The 15,584-nt window shown below is 34.3% G+C and overlaps 1 protein-coding gene across 2 annotated transcripts in view; it reads right to left on the bottom strand.

The window, feature by feature from the left end:
- Positions 1-15,584, bottom strand: part of Uhrf2 (ubiquitin like with PHD and ring finger domains 2) — a 78,829-nt gene that overhangs the window by 40,286 nt on the left and 22,959 nt on the right. The gene's annotated exons all lie outside the window — the stretch shown is intronic.

Genomic DNA, 15,584 nt, shown 5'->3' with positions numbered 1-15,584 from the left:
AGAATAAGTAACACAGGTTGCAACATCTTTAAATAAAGGGTATATTTTGATGACCTCTCACCTGTACTGTGATACATACCTATAGGCTGGTTTCTTAAGTGTGAGCATAAACCCTCACTCCCCAGCCTTGTTACACCTTGAAGATGCAGGTGTCTTCATGGCTTACAATATGCCAACCAACCACTATCGTATCTACTTTGAGGGGGCTGTGTTACTACTTATGTAACATCTATTTAGTCAAATATTACCATTATAAAATGAATATTATGAATGAGAGTATGTATTCTTCTTAATGACACTTAAATGACATCCAGTCATGATTTTAATTACCACAGCAAAACAATTCTTATTAAAATCTTAGGAAGATATTGTTAGCTGGAGAGTAGGGGGTGTGAGAGTGGTAAACACAAACTCTTGCTTCACATTTTTTAATCCAAGTTTAAGAATTATCTTAATAGGCTTAGATGTTGGCCTCTTCCTGATATTGGAACCAAGTCATTGAGTTCTGTCATTTGCCTTATGCATAATAAAAAAACAGAGCCTAGCATGCTCCAACAGCCTTAACTTACTCAGGAAGAAAAAATTCTAGTTCTTCAACATGGCTAGCTTTCTAGTAATGTTTAAAAATAAAACCAAAAGTCCAGAAATTTATATGTAAAAGATTGTGTAAAAGTATTCTAGAAGAACTTGACTTTATTTCCTTCTATAGTTTTAGAAGGGTCTTCAATTTTAGGCCTAATTTATTGATATATCAGGCCAAAGACAGTCCACACTGGTTTCTGTAAAATTAAGAACTTTTGCCTTTATATATTATTAGGTAGTAGAGGGACAAAAAACAAACAACCAACCAACAACAACAAAAAACCCCCAAGTAACATCTAATCCTGCTCTTAAAAAATTCAATCTATTAAGATAGATCAAAGTGCTATAGCAGTGGTTCTCAAAGTATGGTCTACGGACCAGCAGCATCAACACCAACTGGATATGTGTTAGAAAGGCATATATGGGGCTCCTTTTCATACTTGAGTCAGAAATTCTGGCAATGAAGCCTAGTAATATACTTTTAAAATCAGTGGTTCTAATGCATGTTCAAGTTTGAGAACTTAATATGCTATAGGAACATAAGAGTAATTAAATATTATATATCCCAAGGGGCAACACTGTCAGAGTAAAAACTAAGTTGATTAGGAGTTAAAAGATTTCTTCCCTAAGTATTCTGTTCAATATGAAAGTGGGTCTGAAGTTGGTAGAAGCTCTAGCAGCTAGTCTTTATTCCTCCAATCAAACAAGGACTATGCAAGTCTAGAACTGACAGTGTACTGAATAATTTAGAATAAGTGATACTATTTCTGTATGGAATCTTTAATCAAGTCTCTAAGTATTAGTTAATAGGGGAGGGACAGGGATTGCAGGATTGGCAAAGGGCCTCAGAGATTATCTGGTTCATTTACCAGTGGATTAATCTATGCCATAATTCCTTTCAACAAGCCTTCCAAACATTAGTCTCTGCTTAGATAATAAATTATTATTTTTAATTTTTCTAAATTTATTCTCAGATAATAAATTTTGAAGGCTTTTTTTTTGGGGGGGGGTGCTTGGGTAAAGAGTTTATTAAGCCCCATAATCAAAAAGCTCAGGAATTCTGTTAAGGGCTTGGTTGATGACCTGATATGAGGGCATTTTTAACCCTAAGAAAAGCCATGCTGTCTTCACAAAGTTCTGACACAGGAAAGATAGGACACTTAATGAAGCAAAGATAAGCTTTTGCAACTTACTCTACATTTTAGTTCCATGAAGAAATTTCTCCACATCAGACTTAATATTTGACAGTTTAAATCTATCATCTTCAATCACCTCCTCAAATTAAAACATTGGTTTTAGTGAATTTTTTTCAACTCACAACAAAAAAGATTTGAACCCATTTATCATTCTGGTGTCTTCAGCCAAAGTATGTTCTATTTTCAACCTGTCTATGTTTACATTCCTAGTTAGGCTTCTTGCTACTGTGTATCCTTGGGAAAGTTACTAAACTTCTGTAACTTTTCATCATCTAAAAAATATAACTAATGGTAATTGCACTTCTTATGGTGGTTTTGAGAACTAAAGCCAGAAAACCTTTGTAGTGCTTAAAACAGAACATGAAGCAAATATCAGTTGTACTGTTCATTTTGTCATTATAACATAGGAATAATCCTGAAGGAAATAATAAGAAGGAACCTGACAAGTACAAAGTCATGTCCATATTTCACTCTTCTCCCTATTTTTAAAAAAGTATTTTTTAGTTGTTGATGGATTTTTATTTTGTTTACTTGTATGCAATGTTGAGAATCAAACCCAGTGCCTCACACATTCTAGACAAGTGCTCTACCACTGAGCTACAACCCCAACTTCTCTTCTCCCTATTTCAATCCTACTTTTTTATGGTCAAACTAAATCTAAAGTTTTTAGCCCAGCATCTGGTATTTATATGTTCATATTGTTTCATGTAACTTGATCAGAAAATAACCAATATTTTTCTCAGCCTATAAAATGAAGGGAAGCTTTATCTTAAGGTTTCACTGATTCTAAAGTTATGGTTTTGTTGTCAGCTTCAATATTCTTAAGGCCAAATGAGAAGAAAAACTATTTCAGATGAGATTCATTTCTCAGCTATATAATAAAGATTGTAAATTGACACAATGATATTGTCATCATCCTATGTTTTAAAAACAATGTAGTAACAAACCATGTTTCAATGGCAAAAAAAAAAAAAGAAAAGAAAAAGAAAGAAAGTTCTCCATTTGAGTCTGTCAAAATTAGAATGGAGATACTCTGAACAAAATAGAACTAGAAAAAAGTTTTTAAATTATATTTAAAATCATGTTTATGTGGAGATAAAGAAAACACGTCATCTCATACACAAGAACAAGGGAATTTCTGTTTACAATGTCAAAAGAGAATAATGTAGATTATATGTGTATATACTCTATGTACACATACATACCTAAGATATGTCACAAAAATGAGGTGCATATTTTCTAATTCTAGACAGAGATGCTACGTTAATTGGTATATTAAAACAAAACAAACAAAAAAACAAGGAACAGACACCATAAAACTACTTTTAACAAAGTTAGGAATATGTCAAATGCTCAAATATTACCTAATATTAATGTTATTCTTTCCCTGGACATCTTCATCTACACATATCTTAACATTTGTATAATGACAACTCTGAAACTCATACTTTTCAGAGCCAGGTGCACTGGCACATGCTTGTAATCCCAGTGACTGAGGCTGAGACTGGAAGGTTGCAAGTTAGAGACCAGCCTCAGCAACTTGGCAAGGCCATTAGCAACTTAGTGAGACCCTGTCTCCAAAAAAAAAAAAAGCGGGGGGAGGGGGGAGAATGGGGATGTGGCTCAGCAGTTAGGCACCTTGGGTTCTAATCCATGGTACTAAAACAAACAATAACAGAAAGGAGGAGGGGGGGAGGGGGAGAGGGATTTTTTTAGTTGTTGATAGACCTTTATTTATATATATGAATGCTAAGAATTGAACCCAGTGCCTCACACAGACTAGGCAAGCGCTCTACCACTGAGCCACAACCTCAGCCCTCACATTCCTATTTCTAACTATACCTCTAACCCAGAAGTCCCAGAAGCATCCCAAAGGAATTCCCCTACCCCATAATCTGCTGATGCTTAGTTTTAGTCTCTGGTAGCAACCCTTCATGCTCTCAGAAACTAAGGAGTTTTCCCCAATTTCTCTTACAATAGCTCCATCCAGTTACTAAGTTCTCCATTATATATTCTTTTGATATTAATTTACTGTAATGCTATAATCTTAGTTAAGATCTGCATTTCTCAGATAATTGCCAAGGCCCAACATACCTCTTTACTTTTAAAGATCACAACCTCCAATCCTTATCTTATTCCTGCCAAAGTGAAGATTCTAAAACACAGATCTACTTAAGACATTTTGTCAAGTTTGATAACAATCTATTGATAGGCTAGAAAAAGCAGGTATTCTCCTATAAAGCTGACAGAAATGAAAAGTGGTAATTGACCCCTTGTGGAGGGGACTCTGGCAATGGCCAGAATTTTGCCTATACATATGTCTTCTGACCCAGGAATTCCACTTTTAGAAATCCACCCCAACATAAATAACAAAAATCTTCACAAAGAGACATATAAAAGTCTATTTTATAACTGCACTATTTGTAATAATGGGACTAGAAACAATCAAACGTCCACAATAGGAAACCATTTAAGATAACATGGTACACTTATATAATGGAATGTTATGTTCCTATTAAAAAAGAACGAGGAATATATGCTCTAGAATGACTTCTAGGCTATATTAACTCAACAAAGCAAGGAACAGATCAGTAGTGCGCTATTTTCTATCTAGTATATGAATATGTAAATACAAATATTTGCTAGAAATGGAGTATGTTTCTTTTGCTCTGCTTTGTTTTTGGAGATTTAACTATAAACCACGTAATGCTTCACATAATTATAAAACAAACCAAATAAAAAATGTGAGAAGTTCCTAAAAACCAAAAGGAAAATAAAAAAAAATGTACACAAATGGTGACTTCACTACACTGCGAAAACTGTGACAAGTTATTTGAAAACATAATAAGTTGACTATATAGCCCAAATGAGATATTTCCTAAGGACAAAACAAAATTTGAAAAAGCAACCTTTCAGTAATCACATCATTTGTGGTAGTAGTACTGTTAGTCTGAAACTACCATGTGAATAGGATAAAGCAAATTAATGGTATATTTGGAACCATGATTGTGAGGGTCAAAGATAACATAAAATTTAAGATATTAAATTATAGTCCTCTAATTCTAAATTTCATTGTAAATATCAATAGAAACCCATAGTATATTTCCTGGTTTTATCCAACGAAAAAACCTAGACACATGCCCAAATAAGTATTAATGAGCAGTTTAAACTGTGTTCTAAATATAATTTCTTACTAAAAACAACTGGAGATCCTTGAGGAAATGGCTGAACCCAGGCCTCTGGCATCCTCTTGTACCTGAATACAAAAAAGCACTCAAAAATTATGTTAGGTTCAACCTGAAGAAGCCTTCATATGCCAAAGTGGGGACAATTTGGGCACCCAAAATTAGATTAAAACTGTGTTAAAATCTACTTAGTTTTACTACTTAAAAGCAAAAACCCTCAATCTGAAAACTGAAAAAGGTAGAGACACCTAATGGAGTGACATAAAACATGTTTAATCCCTCAAACAACAAATTGTGATATGGTATGAAAAATGGTTTACCAGCACAGCTCATGAAAGATATTATTAGGGGTTTGTCACCCTGGTACTCACTGCCTATCACATACCAAAATTGTCAGGTTCCTGGAAATAGGTTCAGCATAATCATATTAAAAAAATCTAAGTTACCAAATATCAAGGCCAAAGGCCAAACACATCAGATCTTTTAAGGACAGCAGTCTCTCGGATCTGATATGTTTACTCTTTCCTGAAAACTCTAGAAAGAATTCTTTTAGCTATTTTTTCAGACGAATGTTTCAGGAAGCAGATATTAAGATGAAGGTGACACCTATGAAAGAAAAGGAGAAACTAGAACTAGGAAATAAAAGCCCTTAAACTGATGACCATCAGTTGTGCTGAAAGGACAGGAAAGGAGTATGTTGGGCAAGAAAAGTTAGAGTATAGTACAACTCGACAAATTCTTGGCTAACCCAATGCTGAACTCAGGTGTAGAAATTAACCACAGAGGGCTGGGGTTGTGTAGCTCAGTGGTAGAGCTCTTGCCCCGCATGCATGAGGCACTGGGTTCGATCCTCAGCACCACATAAAAATAAAGACATTGTGTCCATCTACAAATAAAAATTTAAAAAGAAAGAAAGAAAGAAATTAACCACAGAATTCCACCACGGGCAGAAATTGCCAGGCAAAGAAGCCTTGTCACAACTGGTCACTAACTGAGGGATTCCAGGAAAGATCATAATCTTGGCGAAAAAGCTGCAGATCTTCAAAGTGCTATGGTTAAAGGTTATCAGCTAAATCAACTCCATGCAGTTGGTCAGTAAAAATTCTTTCTCGAAGGGAGATCTAAGCAGTGTACCCAACCAAGGCCACTAAAGCCATACATTAGGCTATTAATGAATGAAAATGATGTAAGATCTGGGGCTTTCTTCAAAGTAATCAATGATGCTCAGAAATGCTGGTATAAATTATACAAAATTGGCCATGGCTGAAGTTAGGCAATGGGTTCATTATATTGTTCTTTCATGTGTTTAAAGATTTCTATAACAAAAACAAAGTAAAATGCTACAAATTAAAATCCAAATACTAGCTAGAAACAAAAGGTTCTCTCCATCTTTTGAAGAGTTGTACCATATGCATGCAAAATTCAAAAGATAACACTCAAAGCTTACAATAAAGACAGTCTCTTGTCCCAGCCCACCACACTCACTGACTTCTGTTCCCCAGAGGCAATCACTTTCAATTCTTAGCTACCTCTTAATTACCTACATATCTTTAAATAGCATGCTTATAATTTTTGAACTGTTACTCTACCCATTTCTAATATCCAGTTCACTTGCCTCCAACCTCCTGTTCTTTACAATTACTAACATGTACAAGGAACTCTAAGTAGTTACATATATTTACAATAACCCTTATAACACAGATAGAAGTCATTGTATCCCCATTTTTCAGAAAAAAATACAAAAATTAAATAACTTATTCAGATAATAGGGAGGAGCAGAGACATGGTTCAAACCAATGATCTGGCTCTATACTCTGTACTCTTAACAAGAGTTGACAAACTTTAACTTGCTCTCAAGCACATTATACAAACTATGTAGTTTGTAAAACAAAACAAAAAAAATCAGTATTTTTCTTAACATGTTGACTAAACAGTATTCACAGTTAAGCAATGAAATATTCTTTAATCACATTTCTTTCATAGTTTTGCTTTCTTTTCAGTGCCTAATTGCCCTTTTTGGTCACTAGTTTTCTATGTACCAGTCACTCATTTACCTCCATTTCACCCCGGTTGTAAAACTCCTATATGTTCAAACATTTCTGGTACTCTACTAATCTTGTGGGCTTCAAAACATCTCTTCTACAGCCCTTATTCCAATCTGGACACTAGCTCTACAGCTGTCATGCTGGGATCGCCTTCCATTTCTTTCTGTGCTGAATCCTGGTTCCTAAATAACATTGCCATGTCTTCCTCTTTGATTTAAACCCTGAGTAAGGTAGAAGTGGTTTAAAGGCTCTTCATTTTCCACATGGCTACCTCCAAAGTACCTAGTGAATCCAAGGCCTGAGCCTTCCCATGTTCTCAAATGGCAATTTAACTTGCTTATTGATTGGCTTCTCATCTTTAGGTTTTGGCTTTCTTTGGCCTGCTAAGTTAGATATTATGCATTCAATTGTGTTTTGCCTTCCAAAATTTTGTTGCTTTGTCTTATATTTTTTTATATCTATCTTTTTTGGTCCTGGGAGTTCATGCATTTATTCTTTCACTTTCTTCTAGGAAGGTACAGGAACAAGTAGAAAAAATATACATCTTAATTTGCAATGTTTAAATTGAAATTTTTTTTTTTAAATATTTATTATTTAGTAATCGGCGGGTACAGCATCTTTGTTTGTATGTGGTGCTGAGGATCGAACCTGGGCCGCACGCATGCCAGGCGAGCGCGCCACCGCTTGAAGCCACATCCCCAGCCCCTAAATTGAAATTTTTGTTCAACTTTAGTTTCCTTACTTCTTACTCGCCACATATCTTCTTTAGCTATGTAATCTACTCTCCTCTTTCTTTATCCCTTGGTATCCTGCTATTTTTCTTCAGTAACACAGAAATATTATCAACCCTGCAATCTCAAAGCTAAGTGTGCATATTTCTATCACAGCACTTATACTTCAAAGCAGGAATTTTTCATGGAGAAGAAGGAACTATGTTCACATTTTAGGATGCTTGGGATGTACCAGGCTTACAAATGTCTGGAAACACACCCAACCCATTAAACAGAAAACTGCTTTTATATAACTGAAGTTCTTGGTTGAATACAAAAAATTATGACCACAGCATTTGAAAAAAATCTCCTTGATTCTGATATTCTTCTCTTCTTCCTGAAAATCCTTGACTTAAATAGTTAGGTGACATATTAGTCCATTTTGTATTACTATAACAAAATAGCTGAGGCTATAACTCTATTTTTTTAAAAAAAGGTTTATTTAGCTCACAATTCTGAGGTTAAAAGTCCAAGATCAGGTGGGCCCCACTGGTTCAGCCTCTGGTGAAGGCCTAATGGCAGATATACCAAAACAGTGAGTCACAATGGCAGGAGAACATATAGGAGGGAGAGATCATATCTCGAAACAGGAAGCCAGGAAGATTGGGGTCCCAAAATATTTTCCAAGGGCATACCCCTAAGTTATCTCAGGACCTTCAATTAGGCTCTACCTCTTAAAGGTTTTACCATCTCACATTACCACACTGGGGACCTCACTTCCAATACCATGAATCCTTATCCAAACCATATCCAAACCACAGCAGGTGGGAACATAGAATTCCATGCCAGAGATAATGAGAAAAATGTTTTATGTTTTTAGTGTACTTAAAACAACAAGAATAAACATGTACATAGCTAAACTCTTAATTATAGTAGATTTAAGATAAAGTCTATTCAATTACAGGCAGCCACTAATACAGCATTCCCTTTCCCATGAGGTTTAATGTACAACACTGCTAATCACTGCAAATTGTCCGAGCAGCTGACTTCTTCCAGACTTTGCACTGAGAAGAACTGATTGTACCAACTATATGAAGCATTTTGGCTGAAGTGGAAACTTGAACCAGTTCTAAAACAAATCTTAACGTATTCACAAAGAACTGGAGCACAGAAATGTATCAAGGTCAACTTTACTTACCACTGTTCCAAGTGTCAACCCTATTCCTATGGATGAAAGAAACTAGGGTCCTTCCTCTTTCTTTTGTAAGCATGACCTCTTGGTTCTCAGAATCTGGAGTCAAGGTATTATTCTACTATAGGTACAAGATAATCATATCCTTGAATTTTGAACCAATTAGGTGAAACACAGATTGTATTTCCAGTGAGCCTTAAATATATCTGTAGTTTAAGTTTTTCCAATAAAATTCACAATGTTCCAAGTATAATATTCTTTCAGCTACCCTTCAGTGCATATGCTTTTGATTATCCTTAACTGTATGACATTTTTGCCAATTAAAAACAAAACTGGCTTTAAAATTTTTTTATTATTATTATTTTGTACCAGGGATTAAGCCCAGGGGTGCTTAACCACTGAGTTACATCCCCACTCCTTTTTTTGTTATTTTATTTAGAGAAGTGGTCTTGCCGAGTTGCTTAGGTCCTCACTAAATTGGTTTTTAGTAACAGCAAACAATCAATGATGAGGGAATTAAATTTTAGAGAAACAGACTAGTCTCTTAAAAATAAAAAAGTGATCTATACAATAGTGAAACTACATTTTCATAGATGGCTTGTAATCTATTAATTCTAAAAGACTTAAACTACTTTAACAAGCAAAGTAGTATCAATGAAACTATTCCTTCAAACCATGGCTTCCTGTGGCTAATATGTTTAAATAAGGACACCATTCATCTGCAGGCATGTTCTAGTTTAGCAAATCTTTAATGTTATACCACATGCAAAAAGAAAGCATTTCTTATTCTAATAAATGACATTATGAAGTTTCACACCTTAAATTTAGAGGTTACTCACAATTAAGAATAAAAACTTACTTAAAACTGCTTACAGTAGGATTTTACACATTACATGAAAATCTCATTTTTAGAACACATTAACAATATCAGATAACTATTTGATAATTATAGAAAAAACATAATCAGATTAAAAGCACCTATGCAAAAATACAATACTTCAGTATTAAGAATACTTACCAAAATATGTTTTGTTAATTAGTAAGTAAAAAGCAGAAAGTATGATTCTATTACTACTACGTATTTTTCAAAGTTACAAGAATAAAAAACATATATCAAGTAGATGTTTACAGAGGATGAAATTAATGCTGAAATATTTAAAACAAAAGATTAACAGTAAATTGAAGACCTGGAATTCAAACCACATTCTCAATCTAGTATCTCAACTACAGTCTGAGAGAGCTATTGCTCTGTATACTCCACGGGGTCCTGGGATCTCTGTTCAAAAAACAGATTTCTGGGCTCTACCAAAGGCCCTCACATCACAGGGGTCGGGGAGTCCCCTCAACAATCTTCATCCTAAACACCTTACCTGGGAAAATCTGAAGTGTTTCTGATGTTTTGTTTTGTTTAACAGCACTGGGGATGGAACCAAGGGGCACTCTACCACTGAACTACATTCCCAGCCCTTTTTATTTTGAGATAAAGTCTCACTAAGTTGCTGAGGCTGACTTTCAACTTTCAATCCTGCTGCCTCAGCCTCCTGAGCCTCTGGGACTACAGGAGTGTACCACTATGCCCCAGCCAGTTTTACTACTTTCTATAAAAGTTACTTTAAACTAAAAATACCACTTGATTTTATTCAGAATTGTTTCACTGACTTCTATTTGCAATAGCCATAATTAAGACTACTCAAAAGCATGTACTTGGCTAAAAATAGCTGCAAAAATCAACATTGAGAGCAATGATATCATTATTCTATAACATTTGCCAGAATGAATTCTTATTACTGCCCAAATTACCCACAAAGTCCTAGGTGATGCTGTTGACATTTCCACTTAATCCCATGGTAAAGCCTTGATATTTCCATTAAAAGCAATAATTTAACCTATTTGGTTTTAAAAATGCTTTTAACTAATTCATTGTGAGTCTTCTCCACAGAAAAATCATAAGCACTTACAAGTAAAGCTCTCTGGCATATAGTATTTCTTCTGCAAAAATTGTTTAACTACAGGGACTAAAAATTTTTTTAAGTTATATGAACAACTCCATGTGCTATATGTAGACAATGTTAATAATAAGGCATTATAAACAGGTATAGACAGAGATACCTCTTTATAAGCATGCTTCTCCAAAAATGAGAGGTAAAGTTGCAAGTATGCTTTTCTGAATATAAGTCTACTACTTACTAGCTTGTAACATTGGGGAAGTTATTCAACCTCTCTAAAATCTCAGTTATTCTCACTTTACACATAAAATATCTACTTCACTGAGTTTTTAATGAGGATTATATGAGATAATTCAGGTAAAGTACCTGTAAAGTGCTTGACCACAATGTTATTTTAATAGAATTACTAGTTTAAGCTACTATAATGTTGGCATCATTATGAAAACGTTCTTAGCAAACATTTACCTATATTTAAAGATTGCAACTTTATATAGTTCAGACAATAATTATTAATTCTTAAGATATGATTTATAAATATAACAACTTTCATAAGAATTTTTCTTTTTTAAATACATATTTTCTCAAACTGTCAAGTGTTTTCTAACTTTTCTCCTTATAGAAATCATCTAAAGGTCTGGGTTATAGCTCAGTGGTAGAGCACTTGCCTAGCATGTGTGGGGCACTGAGTTCAATCCTCAGCACCACATAAAAATAAATTAAATAAAGGTATTGTGTCCATCTACAACTAAATAAATAAAAATCAGCAAAATTTGTAAAATAAGATCTCTAAATTAGGCCATTATATTTAATAAAATAACAAAAGAAAAAGCAAGTCACTAACAAAGTTTTCTTCAACTTACCTTTTTAATTGGCCTGTAAGACTGATAAAAGGAATACAATAGTGAATTCTTGATAGACACTAATGAGAATAGGTAGTGTGGTAACTATGGCAAAAATTTAAGTCTAGATATATGATTAAGAACTTTATATTAACATTTCTTTAGAGAAACTTTGAACTGGATGAAAATTTATTGGTTGATTATGCTGTAATGAACAGAGAACAGACTGTTTCATCAATTGACATCATTTCAAAGTAAAGCATTTTCCAATCAGGGGAGAAACTGAGATCTACTTCAAGCCTATAACCTTCAGGAAGCTTGACTTACAAGGACTGACATTAAGAGTGAAACAGAACATAGATCTAGATCTCAGAAAAAGCACTCAATGATTACACAGTATTTCCTCCCTTGAGAATTTAATAGAGCTGGGTGGTCAAGCACACCTGTAATTCCAGCTGCTTGGAAGGCTGAGGTAGGAGGATCACAAGTTTGAGGCCAGCCAGGAAAACTTAGAAAGAATCTGTCTCAAAATAAAAAATAAAAAGGGCTGGGAGAAAGCTCAGTGGTAGAGTACCCTGGATTCAACCTCTATGTCAGAAAATTAAAAAGTTTAATAAATTCCCCATAAAGTTTAATAAATTCTCCATAAATACATTATGAACATTACTTTCTAAACAATAATGGGTAAAGCCTGCATAGTGCAGAAATGATCCCTTATTTAAAGTCATCTACAGATCATTTAGCTTGAATGAAATATAATCTTTTAGGAAAGAATGAATACTAATAGTTTTATCTAAATGAAAAAATAAACAACAAGCTATAAATGGGCATGGTGGCAAAAGCCTGTAATCCTAGCAATTTAGGAGGCTGAGGCAGGAGGATTGCAAGTTTGAGGCCAGCCTCAACAACTTACTGAGTCCCTGGCTCAAAATACAATAAAAAGTGCTGGGGATATGGCTCAGTGGTAGTGCGCCCTTGGATTCAATCCTCAGTACTTGGGGAGTGGGGGAAGGAGAGGGGAGCCATAAGCCTAATTGTGTGCTAAAATAAGGATGAACATTCATTCAGGTTCTTCAGTTACTACATATTACCCCTGACTTTTTTTTTAACCTTTATTTTATTTATTTATTTATTTATTTATTTTTATGTGGTGCTGAGGATTGAACCAGTGCCTCACACATGCTAGGTGAGCACCCTACCACTGAGCCACAACCCCATCCCCTTACCCTTGGCTTTTTTAGACAATATTTTCATTAGTTGTTGATGAAATTTTTTATTTTATTTATTTGTATGTGGTGCTGAGAATTGAACCCAGTACCTCACATATACTAGGCAAGCGCTCTACTACTGAGCCATAATCCAAGCCCTACCTTTGGCTTTTAATAAAATATACTTACTATATTTAGTTTCACTGTCATATTAACCTCTTTCCCCAATGTTGCTCTTTAGTAGTGGGTATGTGATAGCAATGGTTAAACTCAAGACAAAAGGAAATCTTATCGATGAGTGGTTGTTAAAACTTATCGTGCATCAGAATCACCCAGAGAATTTAAATTTTTTTGATCAAATTATGCTTTGTACATGTACAAATTTATCACAATGAATTCCACTTCTATGAATAATTATAAGAAAGGGTGAATTCTGGTGAATGAAATGAAGCAAATAATATTATGCGCATATATCAATAAATTACAATGAATTCCATTATATATAATCATAATGCACCAATAGGAACATTTTTTAAAAACCCACAGAGATATCTCGGTCACACCCAGAAATTGATTCATTATGTCTGGAATGAGTCAAAGAATTCACATTTCTAACAAGTAATGCTGATGCTCCTGGTCAAGGACTATAGTTGGGAACCACTGGTTTAATATAGTAGTTCTCAATCATGGCTACACAGTAGAATCACAGGTTAAGAACTTTTGAATACACCAATCCTCTGAGGCCCCTCAGGATCTATACTAGAAGTTCTGCAAGGGTTAAGTGTCAAGAAATAATATTTTTAAAAACTTTCTAGACAACTGTATCCAGGGTTAATCACTAGTCTAAGTGATTAACTAGAATCCATACTAAATCCACTAAGGACTTAGTACAAAAAAGGGACAAATATTTTAGCATTTATTTGCTGATAAAGCAGCCAAATAATGAATATAGGCAAATTTGATGGTAGGGTCTCAGTTGCTGACTATCTATGGTTTAACTAAACAGAAGTTATAGGTGTGCTTTTTGGTTTAGATCCCAGGCAACATCTAAAGCAAGTCTTTAAGATCATACTAGCTTTATATGTACTGTTTGATCTTTGAAGGCAACAGAGGTGAATTCAATTATGTCAACCACCTTTGGGTTGAATGACAATACCACATTATTAACTCTTAGGCTCTGGAGTCTGACAATTTAATTACAACCTTTGGCAAGTTATATAATAAACCTTGGTTTCCTTACAAGTTAATGTAACTAACATAATCATTCTAAAAAGTTTATGTATTCATGTAAGTAGTTAAGTTTGGACCCTAACACATAAGACTTAATGATGTCTAAAGCACTAGGAGATATGTAGATAATGTAAAGCAAACATGGAGAACTTCATATTATTCATATGTCTGTGCCATAGACATTACCTATTACAAATATTAAGAAAATGACTGTCTTCAAGATTACCTCTTTACCTTCAGTCAACATCATGGCTCTTCATCAGAAGCTTCACAGACTCTACTTTCCTAAGACTAGTCACAATTTTATGAATTTATATGTGGAGGGTCCTTTAAAATGTTAATCTTAACTTTTAATAACTACAGAGAGGATAACTCATGGGACTGACAAACATTTAGAAGTTATAAAATTGAAATAGTACAAGTTTACCAAAATAAAGAAAAATTTGATGTTCTCTCCCATTTTTTTAATTGACCAGTTAATGACTTATAATGGCCTGTTTACCTTGAGATTTGCCCATTTCTTAAACCTCTTCCCTTTTGTTTTCAGTACAAGTATCTCTAAAAGAGTTTTTATTAGGCATAGCCTCTCCCTGGTAATTAAGGTTTTGTAGGTGGAAAAGGGAAGTAGCTCTCCTCATAGCCAAGTTGTGTATGCCTACTAACCAGGTGCTTTTAAAAACAACTTAAGAATTCCTTTGAATCTTCATCTCTGGAGTTGAAATATTCCTACAGCTGACTTTCTCTTCAAGTATGAACTAGGTTGGTTGAGTCCTTATAAAACACGGGTGATGGCAGGTGTAACAGCAATCAAGGGGAAAACAAAACACGCGCAAATATCTACTTTGTACCGGGCCCTTTGATATTTACACCATGCTTGTTTACATTATCTACAGTAAGATGTTAATCATAGAATTGACAGTGTAACTATATATTCTTCAGCCTATACCCCACCAAGGAGCCTATAGAAAAGAGACATTTACTAAAAGTAAAATTTTAAAACATTTCAAATCTGCTTAACATAACCTGCTTTTCATGAACTTAAAGTGTATACATCTATAATTTTGAGAGGAAAAATGCAGATTAGGAACAAGTGATTTCATTGCCATGTTAGAACAATGAATATCCAATTCTTTGAGTATTTTGAAACCACTCTACATAACAAACATAATAGGTGTACAATGTTTATTTTTCTTCATAGACTAAAAATTGTTTTCTAAATCTACTGAGTGAAGTGGGAATTGAAAATACAACCAAATACTCATTTATCCTGATCTGATTCTGCAAGCAATTTTAATGAAGTTCATTTTAATGACTAAGAATTCATCTGGTCTGATAATATACTAGATCTGTAGTCTATTTTAAAAATAGCTTTTGATTCTGGCATGATGGCATGCACCTATAATCCTTGTACTTAGGAAGCCAACGTGAGAGGATCACCTGAGCCCAGGAGT

Source organism: Urocitellus parryii, chromosome 4 (assembly GCF_045843805.1).
Source record: "Urocitellus parryii isolate mUroPar1 chromosome 4, mUroPar1.hap1, whole genome shotgun sequence".
NCBI classification, from domain to species: domain Eukaryota; kingdom Metazoa; phylum Chordata; class Mammalia; order Rodentia; family Sciuridae; genus Urocitellus; species Urocitellus parryii.
This window is presented reverse-complemented; position numbering and strand designations above follow the sequence as displayed.